Below are 16,331 nucleotides of genomic sequence, written 5' to 3' on the forward strand. Positions count from 1 at the left end.
CCTAGTTAATGCAGTAAGTCAAGAAAGGAAATAAAAAGTATACAGATTGGGAAGGAAGAAATAAAATTGTCTCTGTTTGCAAATAACATGATCGTCTATATAGAAAGTCCCAAAGAATCAACACAAAAACTCTTGGAACTAATAGGTAACTATAGCAAAGTTTCAGGATATTAGGCTAATATACAAAAATCAGTTGCTTTCCTATACAGGCACATCTCAAAGATATTGCAGGTTAGATTCCAGACCACTGCAATAAAGTGGATATCTCAATACAGTGAGCCACACAAATTTTTGGTTTCCCAGTGTACATAAAAGTTATGTTGACACTATACAGTAGTCTATTAAATGTGCAGTATAGCATTATGTCTAACAAACAATATACATACTTTAATTAAAAATACTTTATTGTTGAAAATGCTAATGATCATCTGAGCCTTCAGTGAGTGGTAATCTTTTCGTTAGTGGAGGGTTTTACCTCCTTATTGATGGCAGCTGACTGACCGGTGTGGTTTCTGCTGAAGGCTGGGGTGGCTGTGGCAATTTCTTAAGATAATAACGGAGTCTGCTGCATTGATTGATTCTTCTTTTCATAAATGATTTCTTTGTATCATGCAATGCTGTTTGATAGCATTTTACCCACAGTAGAACTTCTTTCAAAATTGGAATCAATCCTTACAAACCCTGCTGCTGCTTTATCAACTAAGTTTATGGAATATTCTAAGTTCTTTGTTGGCATTTCAACAATGTTCACAGCATCTTCATCAGGAGTAGATCCCATCTCAAGAAACCACTTTCTTTGCTTTTCCATAAGAAGCAACTCCCCATTCATGAAAGTTATTTTTTTCCTTTTATTTTTAGTTGACATGTAATAATTGTACATATTTATGGGATACAGACTGATATTTTGGTGTGTGTATAAAATGTGTAATAATTAAACCAGCATAATCAGCATTCCTATCACCTTGAACATTTATAATTTCTTTATATTGTGAACATTCAAAATCCTCTGTTCTAGCTTTGTGAAAATATATAATAAATCATAGTTAACCGTATTCATCCTACAGTGCTGCAGAACATGGGAATTCATTCCTCCAGTCTAGCTGTAACTTTGTATTTGTTAACCAACCTCTCCCCATACTCCCCTATCTTCTACTCTTCCCAACCTCCAGTACCCACAATTCTACCCTCTTCTTCCATAAGCTCAGGTTTTTTTTTTTTTTTTTTGCTTCCAGATATGAGTGAGAACACATGGTATTTATCTTTCTGCGCCTGACTTATTTCACTTAACATAATATCCTCCAGGCTCATTCATGTTGTTGTGAATGACAGGATTTCATTCTTTTTTATGGTTAAATAGTATCCCATTGTGTATATATACAGCACATTTTCTTTATCCATTTGTCTGCTGATGGACATTGAGGTTGATTCCATATCTTAGGAACTGTGAATAATGCAACAAATATAGGGGTGCAAGCATCCTTTTGATATATTGATTTCCTTTCCTTTGGATAAATACCCAGTAGTGGGATTGCTGAATCATATGGTAGTTCTATTTTTAGTTTCCTGAGAAACCCCCACATTATTTTCCATAATTGTTGTACTAATTTACATTCCCACCAACAGTGTGTAAGAATTCTCTTTTTTCTGCATCCTTGCCAACATTTGTTACTTTTTGTCTTTTTGATAATAGCCATTCTAACCGGGGTGAGATGATACCTCATTGTGGTTTTGATTTGCATTTCCTTGATAATTAGTGATGGTGAACACTTTTTCATGTATTTGTTGGCTATTTGTATGTCTTCTTTTGAGAAATATCTATTCCGATCCTTTGTCTTCATTTTAATCAAATTATTTCATTTTTTTCCTGTTGAGTTCCTTGTATATTCTGGACATTAGTCCCTTGTTGGATAAATAGTTTACAACTATTTTCTCTTGTTTTACAGGTTGTCTCTTCACTCTGTTGATTGTTTCCTTTGCTATGCAGAGGTCTTTTCATTTCATATAGTCCAATTTGTCTATTTTTGTTTTTGTTGTCTGTGCTTTTAAAGTTATAGCCATAAAATCTTTGCTTAGACCAATGTTTTGAAGCATTTCCCCTACATTTTATTCTAGTAGTTCTATATATTCAGGGCTTACATTTAAATCTTTAATCCATTTTGAGTTGATTTTTGTGTATGGTGAGAAATAGGGGTTGATATGGTTTGGTTCTGTGTCCCCACCCAAATCTCACTTTGAATTGTAATAATCCCCACGTGTCAAGGGTGGGGCTAGGTGGAGATAATTGAATCATGGGGGCAGTTTCCCCCATACCGTTCTTGTGATAGTAAATAAGTCTCATGAGACCTGATGGTTTCATAAATAGGAGTTCCCCTGCACAAGCTCTCTTGCCTGCCACCATTTAAGATGTGCCTTTGATTCTCCTTTTCCTTCCACCATGATTGTGAAGCCTCCGCAACCATGTGGAACTGTGAGTCTATTAAACCTCTTTCCTTTATAATTTACCCAGTTTCGGGTATGTCTTTATTAGCAGTGTGAGAATAGACTAATACAGGGGTCTAGTTTCATTCTTCTGCATATGAATATCCAGTTTTCACAGCATCATTTATAAAGAAGGTGTCCTTTCCCCAGTATATGTTCTTGACACCTTTGTCAAAAATCAGTTGGCTATAAATACATGGATTTATTTAGGGGCTTTCTATTCTGTTCCATTGGTCTATGGTCTGTTTTCATACAAATATCATCTGTTTTGGTTACTATAGCTTTGTAGTATATTTTGCAGTCAAGTAGTTGAATGCCTCCTGCTTTATTTCTTTTGCTCAGTATTGCCTTGGCTATTCAGGGTCTTTTGTGGTTCCATATGAATTTTCAGATTGTTTTTTCTATTTCTGTGAAGAATGTCATTGACCTTTTGATAGGGATTACGTTGAATCTGTGGACTGCCTGGGGCAGTATGGTCATTTTAACAATATTAATTCTTCTAATCACCGAACATGAGATATTTTTGCATTTCTTTGTGTTCTCTTCAATTTCTTTCATTGGTGTTTTGTAGTTTTCATTGTAGAGCTCTTTCACTTCCTTGGTCAATTTATTCCTAGACATTTCATTTTTTGTAGCTATTATAAATGAAATTGCTTTATTTCTTTTTCAGCTAATTTGTTATTGGTGTATAGAGATACTACTGACTTTTATATCTTGATTTTCTATCCTACAACTTTACTGAATTTATTGATCTGTTCTAAGAGTACTTTTGGTGGAGTCTTTAGGTTTTTATAAAATACATAAGATCATATCATCTGAAAAGAGGAACAATTTGACTCCCCCCTTTCCCTTTTGGATGCTCTTTATTTCTTTCTCTTGCCTAATTGCTCTGGCTAGGACTTCCAGTATTGTGTTAAAGAAGACTAGTGAAAGTGAACATCCTTGTCTTGTTCCAGTTCTTAGAAGAAAGGCTTTCAGCCTTTCTCCATTCAGTATGATATTAGCTGTGGGTTTGTCATAGATGGCCTTTAGTATGCTGAAATATGTTTCTTCTATGCCTAATTTGTTGAGTTTTTTTTTTATCATGAAAGGATGTTGAATTTTATAAAATGCTTTTCTGATTTAGATAATCATAGGTTTTTGTCCTTCATTCTGTTAATGCAATATATTACACTTATTGATTTGTTTATGTTGAATCATTCTTGCATCCCTAGGATAAATCCCACTTAATCATGGTGTATTATCTTTTTGATGTGTTGTTGGATTTGGTTTGCCAATATTTTGTTGAAGAATTTTTTTTTTTTTTTGAGACACAGTTGCCCAGGCTGGAGTGCAATGGCATGATCTTGGCTCATTGTAACCTCTGCCTCCTGGGTTCAAGCGATTCTCCTGCCTCAGCCTCCCAAGTAGCTGGGATTACAGGCATGCACCACCAGGCCTGGCTAATTTTTTGTATTTTTAGTACAGATGGGGTTTCACCGTGTTGGTCAGGCTGGTCTCGAACTCCTGACCTTGTGATCTGCCTGCCTTAGCCTCCCAAAGTGCTGGTTTTACAGGCATGAGCCACCGTGCCCAGCGAAGATTTTTTCATCTAGATTTTTAAATCTATGTTCATCAGGAATATTGGTCTGCAGTTTTCTTTTTTTATTGTGTCCTTGTCTGGTTTTGGTATCAGGGTAATTCTGGCCTGGTAGAATGAATAAGAAAGAATTTCCTCCTCTTCAAATTTTTGAAATAGTTTGAGAAGAATTATGTTAGTTCTTTAAAAGTTTGGTAGAATTCAGCAATAAAGCCATCTTGTCCTGGGCTCTTCTTTGTTGGGAGACTTCTTGTATGGATTCAATTCTGTTACTCATTATTGGTCTGTGTAGGTTTTCGATTCCTTTCTGGTTCAATCTTGGTAGGTCACACGTGTCCAGGAATTTACCCATTTCCTCTAGGTTTTCCAAATTGTTGGATATAGTTGTTCATAATAGTCTCTAGTGATCCTCTGTATTTCTGTGGCATCAGTTGTTATGTCTTTTTGTTTCTCATTTTCTTTATTTTCATCTTTTTTTTCTTGTTTAGTCTAGCTAGTGGTTTATTGATTTTATCTTCTCAAAAAAAAAAAAAACCCAAAAGTTCTCATTTTCTTCATGCTTTGTATTTTTTTAGTCTCTATTTCATTTAATGCTGCTCTGATATTTATTTCCTTCTATTAATTTTGAATTTATTTTGTTTTTGATTTTCCGGTCCCTTGAGGTGCATCATTAGGTTATTTGAAATTTTCCTACTTTTTTGATGTGGGTGTTTATTGCTATATGTTTCCCTCTTTGCACTGCTTTTGCTGTATCTCATAGGTTTTGGTATGTTGTGTTTTCATTTTTATTTGTTTTAAGAAACATTCAAATTCCTTTCTTAATTTCTTCATTGACCTAATGGTTGTTTAGGAGTATGTTGTTTAATTTCCATGTTTTTGTACAGTTTCCAAGGTTCGTTTTGTTATTGATTTCTAATTTTATTCCACTGTGATTTGAGAGATGCTTGATATGATTTCGATTTAAAAAAATTTGTTGAGACTTGTTTTGTGGCCTAACATATGGTCTGTCCTGGAGAATGTTCCATGTGTTGATGAGAAAAATGTGTATTCTGTAGCCGTTAGATGAAACGTTCTATAACTGTCTGTTAGGTCCATTTGGTCTACAATGTACATTAATTCTGACACTTCTTTGTTGAGTTTCTGTCTAGATTATCTGTCCAATGCTAAAAAGTGGGGTGTTAACATCCCCAACTATTATTATATTGGGGTCTACCTCTTTCTTTAGTTTTAATAATTGTTTTTATATATCTGGGTGCTCTGGCATTGGGTGCATATATATTCACAATTGTTATGTCTGCTTGATGAATCAATTCCTTTATCATTATGTCATGTTCTCCCTTGTCTCTTTTTGTGTTTCTGACTTACAGTATATTTTGTTTGATACTTGTATAGCTAATTCTGCATGCTTTTGGTTTCCATTTGTGTGGAATATTTTTATCCATTCCTTCACTTTCAGTCTATTTATATCTTTTTCAGGAAAAGTGAGATTCTTGTAGGCAGCTTATAGTTGGCTTTTTAAAAAAAATCCATTCATCCAGTCTATGTCTTTTAATTGAGGTATTTAAACCATTTACATTCAATGTTGTTATTGATAAGTACAGATTTACTCCTGTCATTTTGTTAACTGTTCTCTGATTGTGTTGTATATCCTTTGTTCCTTTATTCCTCTTTTGTTATTTACCTTTGTTTTTTGGTGGTTTTCAATGGTGCTAACATTTCATTTCTTTCTCTTTCTTATTTGTGTCTCTTCTCTACCAGTGAGTTTTATACTTTTGTGTGTTTTCATGAAGGCAGATACCATCCTTTCACTTCCAGATGTAGGAATCCCTTAACCATTTCTTGTAGGGATGGTCTAGTGATGATGAATTTCCTGTTTTTGCTTATCTGGGAAATGGCTTTATTCAAATTTAGAAATTCTTTCTTTTGCTTGATCTAGTCTATTTCTGAAGCTCTCAATTGTGTTTTTTTAAATTTCATTCATTGAATTCTTCAGTTCTAGGATTTCTGTCTGGTTCCTTTCTTAATGATATCTATCTCTGTGCTGAATTTCACATTCAGATCTCAAATTGTTTTCCCAACTCCTTTGTGTTTGTCCATCTGTGTTGTCTTGTATCTCACTGAGTTTCCTTAAGATCATCATTTTGAATTTCTTTTCTGGCATTTCATAGATTTCCTTTCTTTGGAATATGTTATTGGAGAATTATTGTGTTCCTTTGGAGGTATCATGTTTCTTTGCTTTTTCACATTTCTTGTATCCTTACATTGATATCTGTGCATCTGGTATAACAGCTGCTTCTTCCAATTTTAGGGATTGACTTTCATGGGGAAATAATTTTTCCTGTACATGTGTCTATAGTGTTGGCTGGATAGGGTACTTTGGCTTTGATTGTGAATGGGCTTAGTAGTGTAGTCTCTGTATGTTTTGTTTGGCTGTAATCAACATCAGTGATGGCTGTGAATTTCTCAGTAGCTTAGGCTGTAATTATTAGTGGAGGCTATGTTGAGGCTTTACTGGAGATACGGACACCAGGCAAGCTGGTCCTGGGGCTGGCCGCTGGGTGGCATGTAGGGGCACTGGTGGTGGCAGTTGTGTACCGGGTGTGCCAGTCCTCAGGTCCCCAGGTATTGCGTGTGGACATCAGTGGTGTCAATGGTGGGCCTAGGTGGAATGGTCCTTGGGCCCTTAGGCAGCATGCATAGGCACCTCTGGTGGCAGAAGAGGTGGCTGGCCAGTCCTAAGGCCACCAGGTAGTGGTAATGGTTGGGTGGGTGGTGCTGGAAGGCTGGGAAGGCCAGCCCTAGGGCACCTATGAAGTGCTCATGGATGCCAGTCATGGGCAGGGTGGACTAATCCTCAGATTCCCAGATAGCACATGTGGGTGGTGATGGCAGCAGGCAGGGTGGACCTGTCCTCAGGTCCATGGATGGTGTGCATGGATGCTGGTTATGGTGAGTGGGACAGACCTCAAGATCCCTGAAGGTGTCTGCAGGTGCATGAGGGTCCTGCTGCTGGAGGAGGAGGGGTTGTTGGCATCCCCAGGCAGGCAATTCTCAGGCTCTGGGGAGAGCATGCTTTGGGTCCCTTCATCCTGGGGGTAGCCTTCCTGGTGTGGTACATTGATGTTCTCTGGGGCATAGGACACTGTGTGGGCTAGAGTCCTAAGGACCCGGCTGTGCCACAAGTTATGGCTGGTGTCATAATGCTGCAGCCCTCTGGGTGGATGTGGGGGAATGTCAGTTGGGCTTCAGTATGTATAGATGCAGGGGCTTTTGGGCCTTAGAGCAGGATATATTCTGGTGGGTGCTGGGCTCTCAAAATGGTGTCCTGATGCAGCAGCTTGGGTTTCAGGGGGGTGAGTGAATGGGACCCAGAGTGAAATCCTCTGGAAAATGCAGTTGTATGGACTCCAGGCAGCTCCCTATACTAAGTTAATGGCCTGTGAGTACTAAGGAGCTCTCCTGTGGCTAGTATTTCAGGCATCTGTGATGGGAATGTGGACCACTGAAGATCTATTTTCCCCACCGTGGAGAGTCCCTCCTGGCTCTGAGCTGATCCTGATCTCTCTTAGATGCACTATTTGGTGTATCTTGTTAAAGTTTTAGCATGAGATTGCAGCAATCCAGTCACATCTTCAGGCTCCACTTCTAATTCGAATTATCTTGCTATTTCCACCACATCTGCAGTTACTTCCTCCACTGAGGTCTTGAAACCCTGAAAGTTATCCATGAAAGTTGGAATAAACTTCTTCCAAACTCCTGTTAATGTTGACATTTTGACCTCCTCCCACGAATCTCAGATGTTCTTAATGGCATCTAGAATGGTGAATCCTTTCCAGAAGGTTAATGTACTTTGCCCAGATCCATCAGAGAAATCTCTATCTATGGCACCTATAGTCTTATAAGATGTATTTCTTAAATAATAAGACTTGAAAGTCAGAATTATTCCTTGATCTATGGACTGCAGAATGGATATTGTGTTAACAGGCATGAAAACAACATTCATCTTCTTTTACGTCTCCATCAGAGCTCTTGGGTAATCAGGTGATATGGTTTGGCTGTGTCTCCACCCAAATCTCACCTTGAATTGTAATCCCGATAATTCCCACATGTCAAGGGTGGGACCAGATGGAGGTAATTGGATCATGGTGGGGGGCGGCGGAATTCCCCCATGCTGTTCTCACGATAGTAAGTTCTCACGAGATCTAATAATTTTATAAGCGTCTGGCATTTCCCCTTCTTGCACTCACTCCATCTTGCCACCCTGTGAAGAAGGTGCCTGCTTCTCTTTTGCCTTCTGCTATGATTGAAAGTTTCCTGAGGCCTTCCCAGCAATGCAGAACTGTGAGTCAATTAAACCTCTTTCTTTTATAAATTACCCAGTCTTGGATATTTCTTCATAGCAGTGTGGGAACAGACTAATACACCAGGTACATTGTCAATGAGCAATAATATTTTGAAAAGAATATTTTAATTAATTAATTTATTTCTGAACAGTAAGTCTCAAAAGTGACTTACAACTATTCAGGAAACCATGCTGTAACAGATGTGCTGTCATCCAGGCTTTGTTGTTCCATTTATAGAGCACAGGCAGAGTAGATTTAGCACAATTCTTCAGGGCCCTAGGATTTTTGAAATGGGAAATGGGCACTGGCTTCAACTTAAAGTTACTAGCTGCATTAGCTCTTAACAAGAGAGTCAGCCTTTCCTCTGAAACTTTGAAGCCAGGCATTGACTTCTCTTCTGTGGCTATGAAAGACCTAGATGGCATCTTCTTTCAACATAAGCCTGTTTCATCTCCATTGAAAATGTGTTGTTTAGTGTAGCCACTTTCATCAAGGATCTCAGCTATATCTTCTAGATAACTTTCTGTAGCTTCTGTATCAGCACTTGCTGCTTTATCTTGCACTTTTATGTTATAGAGATGACTTCTTTCCTTTTAAATCTCATGAACCAGCCTCTGCTAGCTTTTAATTTTTCTTCTGCAACTTCCTCACCTCTGTCAGCCTTCATGGAATTGAAGAGATCTAGTTCACTGAGATGTGATCAGGCTTTGACTTAAGGGAATGTTGTGGCTGGTTTGATCTTTTATCCAGATCACTCAAACATTCTCCATATCAGCCACAAGGCTGTTTTGCTTTCTTATCATTCATGTGTTCACTGAAATAGCACTTTTAATTCCCTTCAAGAATTTTTCCTTTGCATTCAAAACCTGACTGTTGAGTGCACTCGGCCTAGCTTTTGGCCTATCTCTGCTTTCAACCTGCCTTCAACCTGCCTTCCTCACTAAGCTTAATCATTTCAAGATTTTGGTTAGAAGTGAGAGATCTGTGACTCTTTCTCTTACTTGAACACTTAGAGACAACTGCAGGGTTATTAACTGACCTAACTTCAATATTGTTGTGTCTTAGAGAACAGAGAGGGCAAGGAGAGGAAGAGAGATGGAAGAACAGTGGGTAGACCAGTCAGAACGCACAGAACGCTTAACCAATTAAGTTTGCCCTCTTATCTGGGCATGGTTTGTGGTACCCCAAAACAATTACAATAGTAACAGGAATGATCACTGATCACGGATCACCATAATAGATATAATGGTAATAAAAAGATTGAAATGTTACGAAAATTATCAACATGTGACACCGAGACACAAAGTGAGTAAATGTTATCAGAAAAAATGGTGCTTATAGATTTGCTCAGTGTAAGGTTGCCATAAATTTCAATTTGTAAAAAATGTAAAATCTGCAAAGTGCAATAAAGTGAGGTATGCCTGGACCAGAAATGAGCAATTGAAATTTGAAATTAAAAACGCAATCCCATTTACATTAGCACCCAAATGAAATGAAATAGGTATAAATTTAACAAATTAGGTAAAACATCTGTATGAGGAAATCCACAATACTCTAATGAAAGAAAATAAAAAAACATCTAAATAAATGGAGAAATATTTCACGTTCATAGATCAGAAAACTCAATATTGGTAAGTTGTCAATACTTCCCAACTTGATCTATACATTCAATGTAATCCCAATAAAAATCCCAGCAGATTATTTTGTGGATATCAACAAACTAATTCCAAAGTTTACATAAGTGGCAAAAGACCCAGAAGATCTCACACGACACTGAAGAACAAAGTTGGAGAAATGACATTCCCTGACTTCAAGACTTACTATAAAGCTATGCTAACCAACATAGTGTGGGACTGATGAAATAATAGACAGATCAATGTAATGGAACAGGGAGCTCAGAAATACACCCACACAAATACAGTCAACTGATCTATCACAAAGATGCCAAGGTAATACAATGGAGAAAAGATCGTCTTTTCAGCAAACAGCGCTGGAACAACTGGACAACACGCAAAAGGAGTCTAGACATAGACCTTACACCTTTCACAAAATTTTACTCAAAATGGGTCACAGGCCTAAATGTTAAATGTAAAACCATAAAACATAATAGAAAAAAATCAAGGTAACTTGGTGTTTGGCAACGAGTGTTTTGATACATCAGAAGTATGATCCATGAAAGAAAAAAGTAATAAGCTCGATTTCATTAAAATTTAAAACTCCTGCTCTGAAAAAGACCATGTAAGAGAATAAAGAGACAAACTGAGAGAAAATATTTATGAAACACATATCTAATGAAGGACTTGCATCCAAAATATACAAGGACCTCTCAAAATTCAACAATAAGAAAACAACCTATTTAAAAAGTGCACAAAAGATCTGAATAGTCTTTTCACTAGATGGCAAGTAATCATATGAAAAGATGCTCAACATCATATGTCACTGGGGAACTGAAAATTATAACAATGAGATACCAGTACACACCTATTAGAATGGCTAAAATCCAAAACACTGACAACACCAAATGCAGGCAAGGATGTGGAGCAACAGGAACTCCCATTCATTGCTCGTGGGTTTGCAAAATGGTATAGCCACTTTGGAAGACGGTTTGGTAGTTTCTTACAAAACTAAACATCCTCTTACCATATAATCATAACTTGCACTCCTAGGTATTTATCCAAATGAATTGAAAATTTATGTCCACACAAAAACTCACACATGAAAGTTTGTAGCAGCCTTATGTATAATTGCCAAAACTTGGAAGCAACTAAGATGCCCTTTGGTGGGTGAATGAATAAACAATCTGTGGTACATCCAGGAAATAGGATATTATTCAGTGATAAAAAGAAATGAGATACCAGGAAATAGGATATTATTCAGTGATAAAAAGAAATGAGCTATCAAACCACAAAAATATATGTAGGAACCCTAAATGCATATTACTAAATGAAAGAAGCCAGTCTAAAAAGGCTACATACTCTATGTTTCTAACTATATGACATTCTGGAAAAGGAAAAACTATGGATCCGTGGTTGTCAAGGATTAGTAAAGCACAGAGGATATTTAGAACAGTGAATCTACTCTGTATGATATTGTAATGGTGACTACATGACATGCATTTGGCAAAGCCCGTAGAACAGTGAACCCTAATGTAAACTATGGACTGTGGTGAAGAATAATGTATCAATATTGGTTCATCATTTGAAAAAATGTACCAGACAATGCAAGATATTAATAACAGGAAATGGTGGGGGTGGGTGGAGGGTACATGAGAACTCTTTGTACTTCTGTTAACTTTTTCTGTAAACCTAAAACCACCCTCAGAAATAAAGTCTATTAAGTAAGTATAAATAAAATTTTAAAAATTAAATACATCTGCTGGGCATGGTGGCTCATTCCTGTCATCACAGCACTTTGGGAGGCCAGGGCAGGTGGAACATTTGAGCCCAGGAATTGGAGACCAGTCTAGGCAACATGAGGAAACTCCATCTTTACAAAAAATACAAAAATTAACGGGGTGTGGTGGTGCATGCCTGTAGTCCCAGCTACTCGGGAGGCTGAGCTTGGGGGATCACCTGAGCCAGGGGAGGTGCAGTGAGCCGTGATCTTGCCATTGCACTCCAGTCTGGGCAACAGAGTGAGATCCTGTCACAAAACAAAACAAAACAAAACAAAACAAAACAAAACAAAACAGACAAACAAAAAACAACAACAAAAAAACCCCACATCATACTTTCTGAAGAGTAGATATAATGTATATGTACGATTTGAAGAACAGAATTGTCAGAACCTTACGGGGCCTGTGTGCCTGTCTCAATCATATCCTCCTCTCCTGCCCACCAAGAGGTAACCCCAATCTTGAATTCTGTGTTAACAATTGCCTTCTTCTTTTATTAAAACATGGTTTTCTACCTATGTATGTATCCTTAAACAATATTCTGTTCAGTTTCTCCAGTGTTTGAACTTGAAGCGTGTGAAAGCCTGTTTTGGGTATTCATGCGTGACTTGCTGTTTTTGTTCATTGCTGTGTTGTTCAGACGCCTTCGAACTGATGTGTGTGGCTGTGGTTCATTCACTCCCACAGCCGTATGAAATACCATAATGCACGTATCCATTCTGTTCCTGTGGGCCATTTAGGATGCTACCAGTTTTTGGCAGTTATAAACAGTGCTGCTGTGAACACCCAGGCTTGGGTCTCCTTGGGCATATGCGTGAGACCTTCCCTAGGGATGTGTCCTAGTGGAATGGCTGGGCTGTGGGGCATGTGCATCCTTGACATGACTCATGTCAAATAGTTTTCCAAGTGGTTGTGCCGATGTACACCGGAGTAGCACTGTGTGTTGTGTTCCCTGCCTGTGTCCTCTCAGCACTTGGTTCACTGGACACGCTGCCTGCTCTCCAAATGCAGCGGCCTCTGCCTGAGTGACCCTCCCAGCTCCCACACCAGCTCAGGCCTCCTTGGCTTTCAGCTGAAAAGCCTTCTTTGACCCTATGAGGCCAGACTGGCATCCCTCCTCGGGCTCCACAGCACCCTGTACCATGAGGGTTGCGAATTAGCCACTGACTTGTCTGTCTTCCTAACCGCTCTAAGAGGTCCTTGAAGGAAGGGCCACATCTCATTCACTGCTTCTCTTTGGAGTCCAGCACAGGGCCTGATGCATAGCTGGTGAAAAAGGTGAGAGTGAGGCTGGAATCACTTTGGGGCATGAGGAGGCTGTGGGGTGCTGAGCCATAGCTGGAGGCTTGGCAGTGGCAGGGGCGTCATGGAGTCAGGCTCCAGGACCACAGCCACACAGTCAGCCTGCCCTGAGAGGGGCTGTGTGTAGCCCCTGAAAGAGGAAAGAGGCAGTGAAACCAGAAGTCAGGACCTCTGTCCCCCACCTCAGGGACCCTTTCCACCCTTATGTGGAGTTGGGTGGCAACATGGTTGAAAGCAGACCACCTGGGGTGGAATCCAGGCTCTGCCATTCACTGGCTGCATGACCTGGGCCAGTCACTGAAGGTCTCTGTGTCTCAGTTTCCTCATCTATAAAATGGGGGCAAAAATGTCTCCTACCTTACAGGATTGTTATAAAGATTAAATTAAATGAGTTCATATTTGTAAAGCATTTAGAACAGTGCCTGGCACATGACAAGTGCTACAGAAATACTTATGACATATACATGGCTGGGCGAGGTGGCTCACACCTGTAATCCTAGCACTTTGGGAGGCCGAGGCGGGTGGATCACTTGAGGCCAGGAGTTTGAGACCAGCCTGGACAACATGGTGAAAGCATATCTCTACTAAGAATACAAAATGTAGTCAGGCGTGGTGGCGCACACCTGTAGTCCCAGCTACTTGGGAGGCTGAGGCGTGAGAATCACTTGAACCCAGGAGATGGAGGTTGAGCAGTAAGCCAAGATCGTGCCACTGCACTCCAGCCTGGGTGACAGAGTGAGACTCTGTCTCCAAATAAAAATAAAATCAATCAATCAATATTTATGGCACAGAAATGAATAAGGATCGGGGGCTGGGCTGCCCCTAGTAGGCCTCTAGGGGCTTGCATTCCAAGGACCCTTGAGTATGCTCTCTCAGGGTGAATCGCTTCCATGGGTCCTTCCTGTTATTCTCAAGCCCTGGGTTCTTTTTATTTCCCTCTCACTGCTTTCAGAGTCGACAGTGATCTGAAGTGATAGGGTTATTCATCTGCAGGTTTAGTCTGCTCCCCCACTTGCCTACAGGCTGCCATGAGGCTGTGACTATCTGTGTCTTCCCATGGAAGATGCCAGCCATGGGGTGCTGGGTGGGCTGTGTGGGGGCTGGCTGAGACGTGGCCCTGTCCTGGAGAAGCAGAGACTTCTGACTTGCTGGGGAATGTTGGGGATGCTGGGGGAGGAAGCGAGGCAGAGCAGGTTCTCGACTCCAGGGGAGCCAGTAAACACAGGAACACCTCTCCATAGGAGGTAACACTGGTGCTGAAGCTGAAGTCGTATACTTGGCAGAGAAGATTCTGGAAGGGGACACAGCATGAGCAAAGGCTAGGATGTGTACCATATTGCAAGGCCCATGCCTGGAATCCTCAGGTGCTCAGAGTCTGGAGCACACAAGGGTGTCTGAAGTAGGTAACAGGGAGGGAGGGATGGGCCACAAGGGTCTTTCATCATCTCTCCCCAAAGCCTAGGCTTTCTGTTTGGAGGTCCTGGACAAAACAGCCCCTTGAAGGAGACTTTAGGATACCTCAGGCCCTGGGCACATTGTTCAACTACCCTGTTGTGTCTGACAGAGGAGGGTCTGAGAGAAACCAACAGCTTGGTGCTGTTTGGCAGAAAAAGGACAATAAACAGGGCTGTGGGTGGACAGATCAAAGGGTTCTGTTACCATAGCAACAGAGGGACAGGCCAACCCTAAAATAAAAGAAGAAAAGTAGGCACCTGCCAGAAAAGGTTCTGAGAGAAATCTCAGCACACCCCAGAGGGAGACACAGGAACAGCCTATCTGGGCCTTGCCTTGGACAATCTGGGTGACCCTGGGCCCTGGACAGCACCTTTCCAGGCTCAGTTTCCTTATCTACACAGAAAGGCACTTCTGCAGCACCCCGGGACTCTTCAGTTTGAGAACCATAGCCTTGGAAAGTCCGGAATGTGCTGGGGTTCTATGCACAGAGCCATTGATAGCAGCAGTGCTTATTACAGAACAAAAGGAAGGTAAGTAAGAGCCATGATAGCAAACCATCAGCTAGACACATCAGACTGCACACGTTTACCTTGCCTAAATGGTCCGGTAGGACAGGCATCCCCATTTCCAGAGTCTGTTGACTCTGGCACTGCCGGTGTCTCCCCGCCACAGCTGGAGCCTTGGGAACCCCTCGTGAATACTCAGCTCCCACCTTCATCTAGAATAGAGGCGGCAGCCATTCAGCCTCCCTAGCCCATTGCTGGGCTCCACACTGAGCCACTGTGCCTCGTTCTGTCCACCTGGCCCAGCTCCAGGCCTTCCACAAACTCTGCCTGACTCACCCTGCTCTTATTGCTTGATCTCCTGGGCCCTCAGTCTGCCCATTATTCTACCTTTTTCTCCTTATCTGTAGAAAGGGAGAACATTTCCCTACCCTACTCACTTCCCAGATCTGTGGCCAATGAACAAAGGTTTAAGAAAGCCTGTAAAACTGCTAAGAGCTGCCCAGGTGTTGAAAGGCAGGGTTAGGCAGTAGGTGAGAGGGTAGTTAGTGGTATTGTCACTAACCTGCTAGGTAACCTTGGGTAAGTCACACAGCCTCTCTGGGTTTCTGTTTCCTCATCAGTAAAATGAGGTTAAGGACAGCATCTACCTCCTAGAATTGCTGTGAGGATTAAATGAGTTAACACATGATGCCAGCTGTCATCATCATCATTGCTCTTATTATCATCATTGCTTGTTATTATCACCGCCACAGTCTCTCCCTAGCTCAGGGGCCCAGTTAGCCAATGATAGCTCTTCCTGGTGTTGACATCCTGTCTGGATTTCTAAATTCTGGTGGTGGGCAGGGAATTCCCTTGGGATGAAGGGGGCATTCCCTTGGGATGAATTGGGACCCATCCAGCTGTTCTGTTGCCTACCTTGCAGGGTGAATGGTGACCAGATGTTCCCCCCATCCAAAAATAGCCTGTCTGCTCGAGTGGACTCAGTTCCTGCCCCCTTGGCCCGTGGGCACAGCCAGTGTCGGGTCTGTCCTCCTTGCCAGTTCTGGTTGTGACTGTCTGGAGTCTCACTTATATGTGGAAGGTGGTCAGGTGGAGGGACATAGTTCTCAACCTCTTTCCTAAATGGCATTCTCTGCTGCTGCTCTGAATGCATAACTTCTTACCAAGCTGAGTAAACACTCTGTCTCGAGATAAATGAGGCTGAGCATCTTATTTTCTATAAAACCTTCTTGTCTAGAAGGACAAAAGGCGCTGCCCTCAGTGCATAGAATGAC

The 16,331-nt window shown here is 40.9% G+C and overlaps 1 protein-coding gene across 2 annotated transcripts in view; it reads right to left on the reverse strand.

Moving 5' to 3' along the window:
- Positions 1 to 16,331, reverse strand: part of GABBR2 (gamma-aminobutyric acid type B receptor subunit 2) — a 413,665-nt gene that overhangs the window by 54,048 nt on the left and 343,286 nt on the right. The window lies entirely within an intron of this gene.

Source organism: Pongo abelii, chromosome 13 (assembly GCF_028885655.2).
Source record: "Pongo abelii isolate AG06213 chromosome 13, NHGRI_mPonAbe1-v2.0_pri, whole genome shotgun sequence".
Taxonomy (NCBI): domain Eukaryota; kingdom Metazoa; phylum Chordata; class Mammalia; order Primates; family Hominidae; genus Pongo; species Pongo abelii.